This window comes from Impatiens glandulifera, chromosome 8 (assembly GCF_907164915.1).
Source record: "Impatiens glandulifera chromosome 8, dImpGla2.1, whole genome shotgun sequence".
Taxonomy (NCBI): Eukaryota; Viridiplantae; Streptophyta; class Magnoliopsida; order Ericales; family Balsaminaceae; genus Impatiens; species Impatiens glandulifera.
The window spans coordinates 43,760,160-43,777,090 of record NC_061869.1 but is presented as its reverse complement, the minus strand read 5'-3'; positions in this window follow the sequence as shown (position 1 = coordinate 43,777,090).

The window sequence follows — 16,931 nt, the reverse complement described above, 5'->3', positions numbered from 1 at the left end:
TCATGATGGAAATGCAACAAAGGTGGAATCCTGATCAAAGAACCTACATCCTCGGTAATAGGATCATGTGCCCCACCATAGAAGAATTTTGGGCTATTCTCATGATAGATAACAAGAATGTTATACATCTAAAGCCATTCCTAGACCCCATGTCTATCGAAAGACTTCTACAAAAGGAATATCACTACTCCGAAGAAACCTCTGATGCCATACACAAGTAAAAAAACTATTAATAGCAACGAAAAATAGTAACAGTCCTTTAAGCGGTTGGTATTAAGGTGTAATACAACGGTTTAAAAATCCGTTAATATAAAAGGGGTTGTTAATATTGACCGATTTTAAAACGGTTGTTATTTACCCATATATATTAATGAATTTTAAAACGGTTGATATTAACCACCTCTATATCAACGGTTTTTAAAACGGTTAATAAATATATAGTCAATATTAAAATCGTTGATATAGAGGGAGTCAATATCAACTGTTTTAAAAACCGTTAATATAGAGGAAGTCAATATGAAAGATTTTTAAAACCTTTGATATAGAGGGAGTTAATATCAACGGTTATTAAAACCGTTGATATAGAGGGAGGGAGTAAATAATTTTCTATTATAAATGTTCGTTAATTAATAATTTATAAATATGTTAAATATACATAGTTAATTAGTTTAATATATATATATATATGATAATTAATTATATATTTTAAATTGATAAACTTTATATAATTTGATATTTTATTTTAATTAAATATATATATATATATATGAGGAGTGATAGGAGAGAAAATTTAAGGGAGGGATTGGCACTAGAGTAAAAAGAATAAAAATGTGAGGAGAGAGAAGAGAGATAAATTTTGTTATTTTTCTAGTTAATCAAATTGCGTATATCATTCTCTCTCCATTCCCTCCCTCCAATTTCTCTCCCAATCATTTGTCTCTATATATATTTATATTTGAAATGTTCGATTAGATAAATCATTTATAAATTATATTATAAATGTTCAATTAGATATTAGATAGTTTATATATATCATATTTTATATTTTTAAACGAAGTTTATTAAATTTAAATTATTATTAATATTTATTTACTAATAATTAATTATATTAATTCTTTATACGATCATTATTATTAAATTAATAAATAAAAAAACTAAAATTTTATGAAAATATACTTTAAATTTAAAAACAAATATGTAATTATATATATATTCTTTAATTAAATAAATATTTATAATTTATTTGATAATATATTTTAAATTTTAAATTTTAAAATTTTATATAAATAAATTAAATTAATTATTTAATGAAGTAAATAATATATCATTTTAACGTCATTAATTTTGATATTGACCCGTTCAAATAGATAGTAATTATGTAATATATTTATATAATTAAATTTATTAAAATTTAAGATATATATATATATATATATTTATTTGATTAAATAAAAATAAAATAAAAAATGAGTAAATTTTGAAACTTGTGTTAATATATTTTCATTGATTAATTCTCTCTCCCACAAACTATCTTTCCTAGGACCACAGGTAAAATACAGTATCACTACCTCGTTCACCTTATGTTCTTTCGTCTTCGCTGATCCTCCTTAATTGCTTAAAGTCTTAGCCGATCCTATTTAACCGCTTGAAGGTATATTTTTATGTGCTTAAATAAACTCATTTATAATAGTATTATTAATCCCCAAAAGATTATCTTTATTTTAGGTTGAATCTTCCTTGTGGGGTTTGATACAGGTTTTTTCTTATACATAGCTTTTATAAGATTTGGTAACCTATATTTATAAGTTTACTCAACAAATTAACTATTTTTTGTATAGAAGAATGATAACAAATTCAATTAAATAGTTAAATGATGTGTAAATAATATATAATATTGATTATTATGTTAGATGATACCGATATATAATTAATATAGAATTAATTATATATAGAATAATGATTACGATGATAATGCCTATATATAATATATGATCGACTGCTTTTGACACTCTTTTTGACGGGATGTATTGGATATATATGTAAAATTATAAAGGGATTTGGTTATATTAAGTTTATATTAATATGAAAATAAATGTATAACTTATATCTTGTACATGATATAAATTAGTAATATCTTAATTTATTTATAATAATTTTTATCTCATTTATTAATATTAACATTTATTTGTTTATTTAATTTTTCATTAAAGTTTAATTATTAATTTATTATTATTTTTTAATTTTATTATATATTACTTTTTTTGAATAAACTTATTTTATAAATTTATTATTTTAAATTTTATTTATTTTTAAAAAGAAAGTTAATGTTTATTTTATAATTAGTAGTATAAAACTAATAATATTATTATTATTAATTTTAATTATTATCTCTTAACTAGTTAGTTCAATAATTTAAAAAAAAATATTATCTTTTATATTTTAAACAAAATTTTGAAATAATACTAATGTTAAAAATTAAAATTAAAAATTAACTTAATATAAATAGACAACAATTACAAAAATACAAGTTTTGAATATTTAAATTAAATAATTAAAAATAAAGAAATTGTTAGGTAAAAATAGGTAATTAATTATTAGTATTAATTAACTAATAAAAAAGAACTTAATTAAGTTAATTTTGTACAGATTAGAAAACTAGAAGGAAAGCTGATCAGTATCGACTCAGTTTTCTACTTCAGTGCTTGACGAACTCGGTCATCTAAAATATCGGTTCGACAAGAAGCACAACCGATAGTGAAAATGTCGGGTCGGTAAGAAGTGTGACCGGTAGTAGAAATCGGCTTCTTATCGGTTTACTAGATCGGTTTACCATCGGTTTACCGCATCGATTTATCATCGGTTTACCGCATTGGTTTACCACAACGGCTTCTCATCGGTTTACCGCATTGGCTTCTCATTAGTTTACCATCGGTTTACCGCATTGGTGTACCGCATCGGCTTCTCATCGGTTTATCGCATTGGCTTCTCATCGGTTTACCGCATCGACTTCTCATCGGTTTACCGCATCCGTTTATCATCAGTTTACCGCATCAGTTTCTCATCGGTTTACCGCATCGGTTTCTCATCGGTTTACCGTATCGGTTTGACATCGGTTTACCGCATTGGTTTCTCATCGGTTTACTGCATCGGTTTGACATTGGTATCTCGGATCGGTCTTCTAGATCGGTTTCCAATCCGATAGCAGATGAAATCGGCTTTATCGCCTCTCAGAAAACAAATATATTTCCGCTAGTAGTAGAAATCAGCCTTATGCTACAATATGATTTTATTTCCACTTTGGTGCAAGTCTGAGGAATACCTTTTGATAAAAGTTGTCTGCCAACACAGTTCAGACTGTCAAGAGCACCAAAAGACAAACCATTCCTACTACATGCTCCTAGGAAATCATTAATCCAATTAATGTCATCTTGACTTATTATAATCAAAGTATAGACAAGACCAAAGGATATCATATGCAATGTACTTTGTTGGACCTCAACCAATCAAGATCAAGAAGGACGTCCTATGAAGAAAAATGTATACGTTGAAGAAGCAAATATATCCATTGACATCTGCATATTTAAGAGAATGAAGCTCAACCGGATAAAACACCTTTTTGAAACCTTTTGATCAACCTTTGAACTCTTTCGACAATCGTGTGCTACAAGCTCTTACTTTAAGTGTGTTAAATTCCAAATCTGTATTACAATACTAACCTATTCTATGTGAATGGTGAGAATTGTAACTTGACAAAATCTGTTTCTGTTCAACAAGAATGGGTGCTAGGAGTTTTAAAGCAGGGAGAAACTAGGTCATGGTTGTTCGACTGGGTTGTATACGAGTGTTGTATTCAATCAAATCTTCTAGTGGATATCTTTCTCAAGGTTTGAGAAGAAAGGGTGACGTAAGAGTTTTACTCCGAATATCCATAAACATTGTGTTGTGTCTTCTCTTCTTCATTATTCACTAAACCGACCATTTTTTGCTTCAAGTTGTAACAAACACTTCCGCACTTGAACTCGGTTCAAGAGTTTATGATAAATTGCGTAGAGTAAAAATCAGATAATCAACTTCTAACAGGGTTATTATCTATCAGCGTGTGTGTAAGCATTCTTTTTTGTAAGACCCCAATCTCTTTCGGCGATCCCGATCACAACAAGTGGTCAGAGCGAGGTTATTTATATTCTCAAGTAACCAGATATCAGCATGTCTATCAACAAGGCTCGAAAATGAAGATTTCATCGATTGGAAGCTACGAATGCAAGAGCACCTAGCTACCTTAGACGATGACATGATGTATATCTTATCTAATGGTCCAAATAAGACTGACAAGGAAAGAAGCGAGTGGACTAATGAGGACAGAAGAAAGAATAATCTTGACAACCTTTCCATAAACACCATCTATATCACCTTGGACAGAAACACGTTCGTAAAAATCAGAGTATGATGTACTGCAAAAGAAGTATGGGAGACAATCATTCAACTTCACGAGGGAAACGAGCGAACTAAGGAAAATAAAATCATGGTGGACACTCAAAAATTCGAAAATGTTAAGATGCGCTCTAGAGAAACCATGAAAGAATTTGGTGATCGTTTTACAAGCAATGTGAACGAACTCTCACTTCTAGGAAAGACTTACGACAACAAAGAGACAATTGTCAAAGCGCTTGAGATGTCAAAACCATGGTATTGAGGAAATCAAGGAGTCTTCATAAGATGCAGCCGCATGACATCTTTGAGGATATGAAAGCATATGAATTTGAGAGGAACTCAAGAAATGAAGATGAGCCTTCAACTTCAACAACGACTAGAGCTCTAGTGTCCTCTATGGAACCGACAGCTCCAGTACCTATCAAATCAGCCGAGTAATTCAGTGGTGACGCAATGGTCATGTTTGCCAAGACGTAAAATTCATGAAGAAGACTCAACCCAATAACTCCTATAACTACAACTACTCAAACAGTAAAAAAAAGCTAACATTCGTTGTTTTAATTATGATGCCTTAGGTCACTATAAGTCGGAGTGTCGGAAACCAATAAAAGATGATATAAAGCCGACCGATCAGAAACAAAGGGAAGATAATCAACCATCCAAACACAATAAGGAGGTCTAGAAAGCCTTGTTAGCTGATGATGGCAAAAGCAAATGGGCTCAAAACGATTCAGACAATGACAATGAAGAAGTCATAAACTTCAAGGAAAATGATGAAGAGGTATTTGACTTTGACTTTGCCTCTAAGTAATTTACCCGAGAAAATCAGATTATTGCACTCAATGATATGGTCATTGAGTACAAGAAATTGTCTAATCTCGTATCAACTCAGCCAGATAACCAAATTGGTAGAACAGTTGAACTATCCTCTGAGAATGAGAAGCTCAAGGAGACAGTCCAATTGCTAACTGAGGAAAACGAAAGAACAAAATATGTAATTGCTGCATGGACAAAATCTGGAGATGTTGTAAGCCAGATGACGAGTCATTAGAGACCTGTTAATTGCAAGTTCGGTCTAGGCTACAAACACAGCAATCTAGGTACATCACGCAAAGAGTTGAGACCCACGAATGGCATGTTTCCTCTCATAACCTTTGTCAAGGGTACATCAACCAACAGTGAAGCAAGTCATTATTCAGAAGAGTCAGAAATTAAAAAGGAACTAAAATACGTGGAGCCAACTAACTAGTCATGGTGGCTTAGTCTTGAGAGAAGGAAAGCAAGTCGGTCGGCTGGACATGTACATGAGAAGACTCCAAAGAGGTACTCTCCAAACCTCCTTTCAAAACATGATGATTCATCTAGAGGCAACAGGGAGATGTCAAGCCTAATGCATGTAGAATTATTAAGACGAGCACTGGGAGAACCATCAAAGTAAGACAAGTATGGATTCCTAAGGGACTAATTAGTCGTGGATCCAATTAAATGTGGGTACCCAAATGTGTAAATAGTTGTATTTTGCAGGGTAAACAGGCTAAATACTTGGAGGATTCAGAATGGTACCTGGACAGTGGATGCTCAAGGCACATGACCAGAAACAACACGTTGTTAACCGATATTGTGAAAGAATTTGGTTCAAAGATTATTTTTGGTGACAACTCTAAGGGTAAGGTTCTGGGAAATGCTTAAATTGTCCATATCAACCTAACAATGAATAATGTGTTACTTGTTGGAAAGTTATGGTATAACCTGCTTAGCATAAGTCAAATGTGTGATATAGTCAAATGTGAAATTTATGGTTGAATTTCATAAACAGGCATGTTTAGATAAGAATCAACTGGGTTGTACTTTATTGACAGGGCATAGAGTATGAAATATTTATAAAATAGACTGGAAAAATAAATCTGATAACTCTATTTGCATGATTGCTAATAGCGACCAAAACTGGCTATGGCATAAAAGGTTAAATCATTTGAACTTTAAAACAATCAATTATATTTGCACTAAAGAGTTAGTTGAAGGTATTCCTAATATGAAGTTTTCAATAGACAAGGTTTGTTCTGCTTTCCAAATGGGAAAACAAATCTAATCAACATTCAAAAGTAAAGGAAATATTCAATCTAACAGATGTTTAGAACTTCTACATATGGATCTTTTCGGTCTAGTTAAAGTAACCAGCCTAGAAGGAATGAACTACACTTTAGTAATTATTGATGATTACTCTAGGTTTACATGGGTTATCTTCTTAGTTTCCAAAGATTAAGCAACCCCTAATTTAATTAAAATGCTTAAAAGGGTACAAAATGAAAATTTTGAACGAGTTAATAAAATTAGAAGTGATAGAGGCACCGAATTCACTATAGAGTGTGTTTGGTAACCCTAGAATTGGCATTGGATTTGGAATTGGAGGGTCCAATTCCAATTCTTATGTTTGTTAGACACTTTAATATTAAGAATTGGAATTGGAATTAGAATTCCAATGGAATTCAATATAGCATAATTTGATAGTTCTCAATTCCAATCTTTTTATGTCGGAATTGTAATTCCAAATTAACACGTTTTCATGTTTTTGACATGTTTAACACGTTTTTCACACATTACACACGTTTAGCGCGTTTTTAACACGTTTAACATGTTTTCATGTTTTTGACATGTTTAACACGTTTTGGGCACGTTTAACACGTTTTTGAAACATTTAAGATATTTCTCACGTCCTTGACATGTTTAACACGTTTTTGACACATTTAACACGATTTTCACATTTTTAACACGTTTAACTCGTTTTTGACACGTTAAACACGTTTTTCAAATTATGACACATTTTGCACGTTTTGGCACGTTTAACAAGTTTTTCACATATTTGGCACGTTTAACACGTTTTGAACACGTTTTCATATTTTTTACACATTTAACACGTTTTTAACAAATTAAACACGTTTATCATGTTTTTTACACGTTTAACACATTTTTAACACGTTTAGCACGTTCTTTTACGTTTTTCACATGTTTACCACATTTTTGAGACGTTTAACACGTTTTTTTAAATTTTGGCAAGTTTAACAAGTTTTTCATATATTTAGCACGTTTCACACGTTTTTGACACGTTTTCATGTTTTTAACATGTTTAAAACGTTTTTAACACATTAAACACATTTAACACGTTGTTGATTTGTTTCACATGTTTTTTTACGTTTTTGACACGTTTGACAGATTTTTAACACATTTAACATTTTTTACACGTTTAATACGTTTTTAACACTTTTAACACGTTTTTTACGTTTTGACACGTTTAAAAAGTTTTTCACTTATTTGGCACGTTTAACACATTTTTGATACGTTTAACACGTTTTTACGTTTTTGACACGTTTAACACGTTTAACACGTTTAATATGTTTTTGGCACGTTTAACACGTTTTGGTATGTTTAACACATTTTTGGCACGTTTGATAAATTTTGGCACACTAACACATTTTGACATGTTCAATACGTTTTGCCAGTTTAACACACTTTTGACATGTTTAAAACGTGTTAAATATGCCAAAAATGTGTTAAACATGCCAAAAACGTGTTGAACGTGTTAAACATGCCAAAAATGTATGAAACTTGTTAAAATGTGTTAAACGTACCAAAACGTGTTAAACATGATAAAAATGTATTAAACGTGCCAAAAATGTGTAAAACGTACCAAAAACGTGTAAAACGTTCTAAAAACGTGTTAAACGTGTTAAACGTGTCAAACGTGTGAAAAACATGTTGAACGTGTTAAACATGTCAAAAACGTGTTAAACGTGCAAAAAATATGAAAAACGTGTTAAACTTATCAAAACATGTAAAAAACATGTTAAACGTATTAAAATATAAAACGTGTTAGATGTGCCAACAACGTAAAATACATATGAAAAACGTGTTAAACGTGAAAATGTGTGAAAAACGTGCCAAATCGTGAAAACGTGTTAAACTTTTCGAAAATGTGTAAAATGTGTGAAAAAACGTATTAAACATGCCAAAAATGTGTTTAACGTGCCAAAAATGTGAATAACATGTTAAACGTGTGAAAAACCTATTAAACATGTTAGACATGTCAAAAACGTGCCAAAAACGTGAAAAACGTGTTCAACTTGTCAAAACGTGTGAAAAACATGTTAAACGTATTAAAAGTGTCAAAAACGTGAGAAACATGTTAAACGTGTGAAAATGTGTTTTAAGTGTGAAAACGTGATAAATATGTCAAAACGTGTTTAAACATGCCAAAAACGTGTTAAACGTGTAAAAGACTTGTTAAACATGTCAAAAACGTGTTAAACATGTTAAACATGTCAAAAACGTGTTAAACATGTCAAAAACATGTTAAATGTGTTAAACATGTCAAAAACGTGAAAACATATTAAAGAAGTTAACATTGTGAACCGGTATTTTATTTACAAATGTAGGAATTGGAATTGAATTACAATTCTATCATTTTCCCAAACATAGGAATTGGAATTGAATTACAATTCAATAATTTTTCCAAACATAGGAATTGAATTGTAATTTAAGGCCAATTCTCATGGAATTAGAATTAGAATTTCAATGTCAATTCCAATTCCCCCTTATCAAACACACCCTAATAGAACTTTTTATCTTGAGGAATTAGGTATTAGACACGAGTTGTCTAGTGCTAGAACCCTTCAACAAATAGATTAACTGAGAGGAGAAATAAAACCCTCAAGGAAGCTGCCAGATCCATGATAGCTGATTCAGGGGTAGCTTAAAAACTTTGGGCAGAAGCTATCAATATAGCATTTCATACTCTAAATTTGTTCATGATAAATAAACGATTTATTAAAATGCCCTTTGAGGTTTACCATGACAAACTTCCTAATATCCTGCATTTTAGAATCTCTGGATGTAAGTGTTAAATCCACAACAATAATAAAAACTATTTCACCGCATTTGATGTCAAATCTGATGTTGGTGTTATGTTAGGATATTTTGCAGTTAGTAAAGCATATAGAGTTTATAATATAGAACTCTTACTGTTGAAGAATCATCTCATGATGTATTTGATGAATCTGTTGAAAATAACACTTCCATAACTATTGATTTATCTAACATATTGGAGAATATCAATATACAATCTAATATTGAAGATGATGTTCAGGTCTACCAACAAATTGTTTATGACAAAACGGTTAATAACGCTGAAGTTCATCCAGATAAAGTTGTCCTACAGCAAGAAGTTGACACTCCGGATATTACCGAGGAAACCGGTCGGTCTGACATTCATTAGTCTGTCGGTCAGTTAAATCTTGATCAAATAACCGGTCGGTCAGAAAGCATTTCAGGACCGAACCTCAAATAGAATAAAAATCATCCTCTAGAGCTAATCATAGGTAACCCCTCTGCACCTATTAAGACCAGACATCAACTGTTAGAAGAATATGCAAATTCTGTTTTTATCTCACATATTGAACCTAAAAAGGTGGATGAAGCATTACTTGATCCTTATTGGATTTTAGCAATGCAAGAGCCACTAAATTAGTTTCAATGGAACAAAGTCTGGCATATAGTTCCAAGACCAGCTAATCAATCTGTCATTGGAACTAGATGGGTTTTTCACAATAAACTCAATGAAGACGGTTTGGTTACGAGGAACAAGGCTAGACTAGTGGCCCAAGGCTACAAACAGGAAGAAGGCATTAACTTCGAAGAGTCATTTGCTCATGTGGTCAAACTAGAGGCTATTAGAATATATCTTGCATTTGCTGCTTTTAAAAATTTCAAAGTTTTTCAAATGGATGTTAAGAGTGTTTTCCTAAATGGTATAATCAATGAGAAAGTTTATGTTGAACACCCCCCGATTTAAGAATCCTACATTGATTAGTCCAGTTTATAGTCTGGATAAAGCATTATATGGTTTGGAATAAACTCCTAGAGCTTGGTACGACACTCTTACAAAATTTTTGTTTGATCATGATTTTACCATAGGATCCGTAGATAAGACATTATTTAAATTTGAGAAAGATGAGCATATCTTACTTGTAAAAATTTATGTTGATGCTATTATTTTTGGGTCAACAAACCCCAAACTATGTGAAAGGTTTTCCAAATTGATGACAGATAAGTTTGAAATGAGTATGATGGGGGAGCTAAGTTTCTTTTTGGTCCTTCAATTTCTCCAACTTGAAGGGGGAACCTTCATCAATCAGGCCAAGTATACAAAGGAGTTATTAAAGAAGTTTGGCATGGAGAGTTGTTCTACTGCCTCAACACTAATGAGTTCCTCTATTAAGCTTGACAAGGATGAAGATGGTTAAAGCGTCGACATCACTGCCTATCGGGGAATTATCGGTTCTCTTCTTTACCTAACAGCAAGCCGACCTGATATTTTGTTTGCGGTAGGAGTCTGCGGGAGATTCTAGGCCAACCCCAAGCAATCTCATTATATTGCGGCTAAGAGAATATTAAAATATCTTAAAGGAACTAGAAACGTGGGACTATGGTATCCAAAGTATTCCAGTTTCAATCTAATAACTTACTTTAATGCAGACTATGCAGGATGTAAAGTGGATAGAAAGAGTACCAGTAGAACTTGTCAGTTCCTAGGTGAACGGCTCGTTTCCTGGTACAGCAAGAAGCAAACATCCATTGCAACTTCAACAGCATACGCAAAGTATCTTGCAGCCGGAAGTTACTGTGCTCAACTACTGTAAATTCAACAACAGCTAAGTGATTTTGGTATTGAAGCTGTGAAGTCCCCGATCTTTTGTAACAACACTAGCGTAGTGTCCATAACATACAACCCGGTGTTGTACTCGAGGACAAAACATATCGACATCCGACATCATTTCATTCGAGACCATGTGATGCAGAAGCATATTTGGCTGGAATATATGCCAACCGATCAGCAAGTGACCGACATATTCACCAAGCCACTCCAGGAAACTAAGTTTTCTTACATTAGAAACATCCTAGGACTTGCTGATATTAACTAAAATTATTTTTAAAATATTGGCATGCATTTAGGGAGAAACTCCTTCATTTTCAAAAAGAAGTCATATTGCATTTCTCTTCATGAAAAACTAGGCATACTTTCAGGGAGAAGCCTTCGCTTCTCAAAATATCTCATCAGCATAAAAATGTGAATTTGGTACCTTCATAAACTATTCGGATTTTTCTCAAACCGGTCGAATTTTCAGATTTTCGGTTTTCTAAATATTTTCACTTGCATAGGTATAGAAGAGAAATAATTATAATCAGATTAAATCGGGAGTTTTTCCTTTTTGAAATCAATAAAGATCACTCAATTGAGATACATGTAAAAACCGGATAGTTCAAGCACTCTAGAGTTTAAGACGACTAGCTATTTTGAATTTGAACAAAAACTGATCGGTTCAGTTTCTCTTCAAAATAAAATATTATGTTCCTTGGGCAAAGGATATGTAGAAAACCGACCAGTTATTTATATGACAATTTATGTAGTGTCATCATTAAAGACAAAAATGAGGAAAGTATTTTTAATTAATCTGCTCTTATCTCCTCTACAACATTATAAAGGTCAAATATGGGGTAACGTGAAGACCTATGTCTTTTAATGTTCACATTTATGACCAACATAACGGCTAGTTTCTCTTGCCCAATAGATTTTAGGAGGACTCTGAAGTGATAACTTCCTTCTATTTAATGACTCTCGTTAGGATCAGCTTACACAAATCCATTTCGGATCTCTCTAAGAAAATCTAAAGTCTAAAATCTAGAGTTCTCTCTCTCATTTTCCCATCTCTCATAAATCTTGAAATGAATCTAGCTTTCGCTCGCAACACTCTATTTGTTGATTTTGACTCTATTTAGTCCCTCAAAGATGAGGAGGTTCTTGAGATGTTCTTATCTCTAGAAAATTCTGGTTTAAGAAAGTTCCTTGAAGGATCTCAAGTGATTCATGAAGAGGAAGTCTTTCATTTTTTTCTAAAATGCAAGAGTTGTTGATGATTCCATCATGTCAAATATGGCATGAAAAGAATTTATTCTTAAAGAAGAAGATTTCACTTGGGTCTTCGATCTTCCTACCGAAGGATTCTCAGAGTTCCTCCCATTCCCAGACAACATCGTCCATGATTTCACCTTCTTTTTCTCAAACTCCTCCACTCGCGTGGAAACTCATGGAGTCAAGTCTTTGTTTATCCAAATTCTCAGTGATATCGTTAGTAGATTTATCCTGGCAAAGGAGTCCACCCACTTCTATACAAAGAAAACTTTCGAAATGATGATCGCCATAATTATAGGCACCCCAATAATTGGTCAAAAATCATTTTTGATAATTTGAAAAAAATGGTTTCTTCATCAAGAATGATGACCGGGTATATTTCTTAGATAGGTTGCATCCTCCTCGATTTCCACATCATCCTTGGACACAGAACCAGTCTAAGACTATCCAACCTCCTGACCGAAGAAAAAGTCGTAAGTTGGATCCATAGTGTAGAAGCGGCACAGGCTAAAAGGAACTAACCCAAGGATCCTCAAGTCGTTAGATCTTGTGTTAAGCCTTCATTGTCCTTTTCGGTTTAGAAGAATGTGAACCAGTTATTTTGTTTAAAAATCGGTCACTTAAATTCTAAAGTTATGAATTTATTTGCACTCTTCTTTATTATCTATATTTAATTCATTTGTGGGTTATTTAAATCTAAGTGTTTTTCTTTAATTAATTTGCTTAATTAAAAGTTTTTTTTTAACAGTCACAAAAGAATTTATTATTAAAAATAATGATGACTGTGCCTTGGAAATACTTTTCAAACTGGCACCAAATTTCCTCTTTTAAGTGTTTTGGTGAAACGCACTTTGAAAACGACGGTTCAACTTATAAGGGAAGTTTAAGACACGTTTGGAATATTCCACTTAAAATGGAATGCATGCCGAAAATCAGGGATTAAAATCTCCTCTACAAACCCTAAAATATTTTTTCTCTACCCTCTCTCTAAAAGGCTTCTTCATCTTCAATCCTCATCTTCATCCTTTTTCAATCCATTAAAATGGCTAAAGATAATGCCATGTTTATGTTGAGTTATGGAGCCTACACTTATAATAAACTCTACAAGTGTTAATTAGAGTTTATTGGGTTTGTATTTGGTTTTGGGCTTGAGCCTAACCAAGAGTTATTTAGCTTTATTACCCTATAAATATGTGATTATTAAAGGTTTACAATTGTGAGAAAGAATTCTAGAGAGATAAAGTGTGAGGCAAAAACTTTGTATTCTTCCTTCTTCTTCATAGTAAAATCTGGTGGTGGCTGAAGTGGATGTAGCTCAATTTGAGTGAACCACTATAAATATGTGTCTTCTTGTGTTCTTCTTTCTTGCATTTTTACATATTGTTTCAAGCTGGTCGGATTTGGGAGATACAAATCCTAACAACTAGTATCAAAGCAGCTAGGCTAAATTTGATCATTGGAAACAATGACAAGTTAGAACAGTATAGGACATGGGATTGGAAGATTTGATGGGACAGATTATGCCTTCTAGAGAATGAAGATTGAAGATTATCTCTATGGAAAGAAGCTTCATGTTCCTTTGAGTGAGAAACCAGAGAAGATGGATGAAGCTGAATGGAAACTCCTTAATAGACATGTTTTGGGAGTTGTCCAATTGACGCTAGCCAAGACGGTTGCTCATAATGTAGCAAAGGAGAAGAGCACCATGGGTCTGATAAAAGCTCTTTCTGATATGTATGAGAAACCATCTGCTAACAACAAGGTACACTTAATGAAAAGACTCTTTTACTTAAGAATGGTTGATGGTACTTCTGTCACTCCTCATTTGAATGAATTCAATACAATTGTGAATCAATTGCTATCTGTTGAGATTGATTTTGGGGATGAAGTTAGTGCCCTGATTTTGTTAGCATCTCTACCAAATAGTTGGGAACCTATGAGTGCAGCAATTAGTAATTCATTTGGAAATGCTAAACTGGAATTTGTTGAAGTTAGAGATCGTATTCTTGCTGAAGAGGTTCGTAAAATTGATTATGGTAAACATTCAAAGGTTCTGCTCTGAATGTGGAAAACATGGGTAGAGATAATGATAGAAATTTCAACCGAGGTAAGAGCAGATCTATGTCAAGGAGCAGGAAGAGTCAGTCCAAGTCTGGGAGGACATTTGAGTGCTAGAATTGTTGTAAATAGGGTCATTTGAAGAGGAACTGCAAAGCACCGAAGAGAAACAGTGATAATAAAAATGATGCAGCCAACGTTGTTACAGAAACTGTCACTGATGCATTACTTCTTTCTGTTGATAGCCAGATAGATTCATGGGCTTTGGACTCGGGAGCGTCTTTCCACACCACTGCCCACAAAGAATTAATGGAGAATTATGTGGCTTAAAACTGTGGGAAAGTTTATCTCGCAGATGGTGAGCCACTGGATATCAAATTGAAGATGGCAAATGGTTCAGTTTGGAAGATTAATAAGGTGAGACACATTACAAGTTTAATGTGCAATCCGATTTCTGTTACACAACTTGATGAAGAAGGTCACAATTTCAGTTGTGAAAATGGTGCATGGAAGGTGACTAAAGAAGCAATAGTTGTTGCTCGAGGTCACAAAACTGGAACGTTATACACGACTTCAACTTGCAAAGAAACAGTTTCTACTGTAGTTGATGACTCGAAGAACAATGAGTTGTAGCATTGCAGGTTGGACCTTATGAGAGAAAAAGGGATGAAAATTCTTTTGTAGAATGGACAGATTCCAGAACTGAAGTCTGTTGAACATCAGTTATGTGAAAACTGCATTCTTGGAAAACAGAAATGGGTGAGTTTCGTAAAGATTGGGAAGGAGCTCAAGAAAAAAAAGCTAGAGTTGGTACACACTGATGTGTGGGGACCTGCACCTGTTTCTTCTATTGGAAGATCACAATACAATGTGACGTTTATAGATGATTCAACAAGAAAGGTATGGGTATATTTTATGAAGCACAAGTGTGAAGTATTTGTTATTTTCAAGAAATTGAAGGCTTTGGTTAAAAATGAAACAAATCAGAAAGTTAAGTGCTTGAGATCCGACAACGGATGTAAATATATCAATTCAGATTTCAAAGAGTATTGTGTTGTGATTGGGATCAGTATGGTGAAGACTGTTCTCCGAACGCCTCAAGAGAATGAAGTAGCTGAATGAATGAATCAAACATTGAACAAGCGTGCTAGAAGCATGAGATTGTATGCAGGGCTGCCTAAAACCTTCTGGGCAGAAGCTATTAATACTGCTGCCTATTTGATAAACAGGGAACCCTCTGTTCCTATTGAATTCAGAATTTCTAAAGAAGCTTGGAGCAATAAAAAGGTAAACCTTTTTTATTTGAAAGTGTTTGGTTGTTTTTCATATGTTCATATTATTGAATGTGATAGGAGCAAGCTTGATCCAAAGTCTAATAAATGTTTTTCATTGGTTATGGTGATATCGAGTTTGGTTATCGTTTCTGGGATAATCAAAATCGGAAGATCATTCGTAGCAGAAATATTATCTTCAATGAACAGGTTCTCTACAAAGATTGTGTTGGGAAGACATCAGATGGTGATTCCAAGTTGGAAGAGACTAGTACAATCGATTTGAAAGAATTTTCAGCTGAATATATACCAGTTGTCGAAGAAGAACAATGTGTTGTTGAAAATGAAATCGTTGACAACGTTTCCCAGAGGTAAATCAGAAAACACTGGTTATATAATTGAGAAGATCATCAAGGAATCAAAAACTAGTTGAGAGGTGGTCTCCATCTCTGAACTATATCTTGTTGACAGATAGAGGTGAACATGAATGTTATGAGGAAGCGATTCAATCTGATGAATCGATTAAGTGAGAGTCTACTATGAAAGATGAGATGGACTCTTTGATGTTGAATCAGACTTAGGAGCTCACTGAGCTACCAAAGGGAAAGAAAACACTTCACAACAAATGGATCTTGAGGATTAAAGAAGAACATGTTAAAACCATGAGGTACAAGGCAAAATTGGTTGTGAAAGGATTTTAACAGAAAGAATGTATTGACTACAATGAGATCTTCTCTCCAGTAGTTAAATTGATAACAATCAGAATTATTTTGAGTTTGATTGTGAAAGAAGACCTTCATCTTCAACAAATGGATGTCAAAACTGCTTTTCTTCATGGTGATTTAGATGAAGAGATTTATATGCGACAATCAGAAGGATTTGAAATCAAAGGAAAAGATGAGCTTGTGTGTAAACTTCAGAAGAGTCTATATGGTTTGAAACAGGCTCCAAGGAAAAGGTACAAGAAGTTCGATAGCTTCATGAAAAGTAACAATTTTATAAGGTGTGAAGCTGATCATTGCTGCTATATTAAGAGGGTTGATAAATCGTACATTATTTTTCTCCTCTATGTTGATGACATGTTGATTGTTGGAGCAAGTTTGTATGAGATTAACAAGCTCAAGAAAGAGTTGTCTGAAAAGTTTGCAATGAAGGATTTGGGTGTTGTTAAACAAATCCTTGGGATGAGAATTTTCAAGGATGAAGAA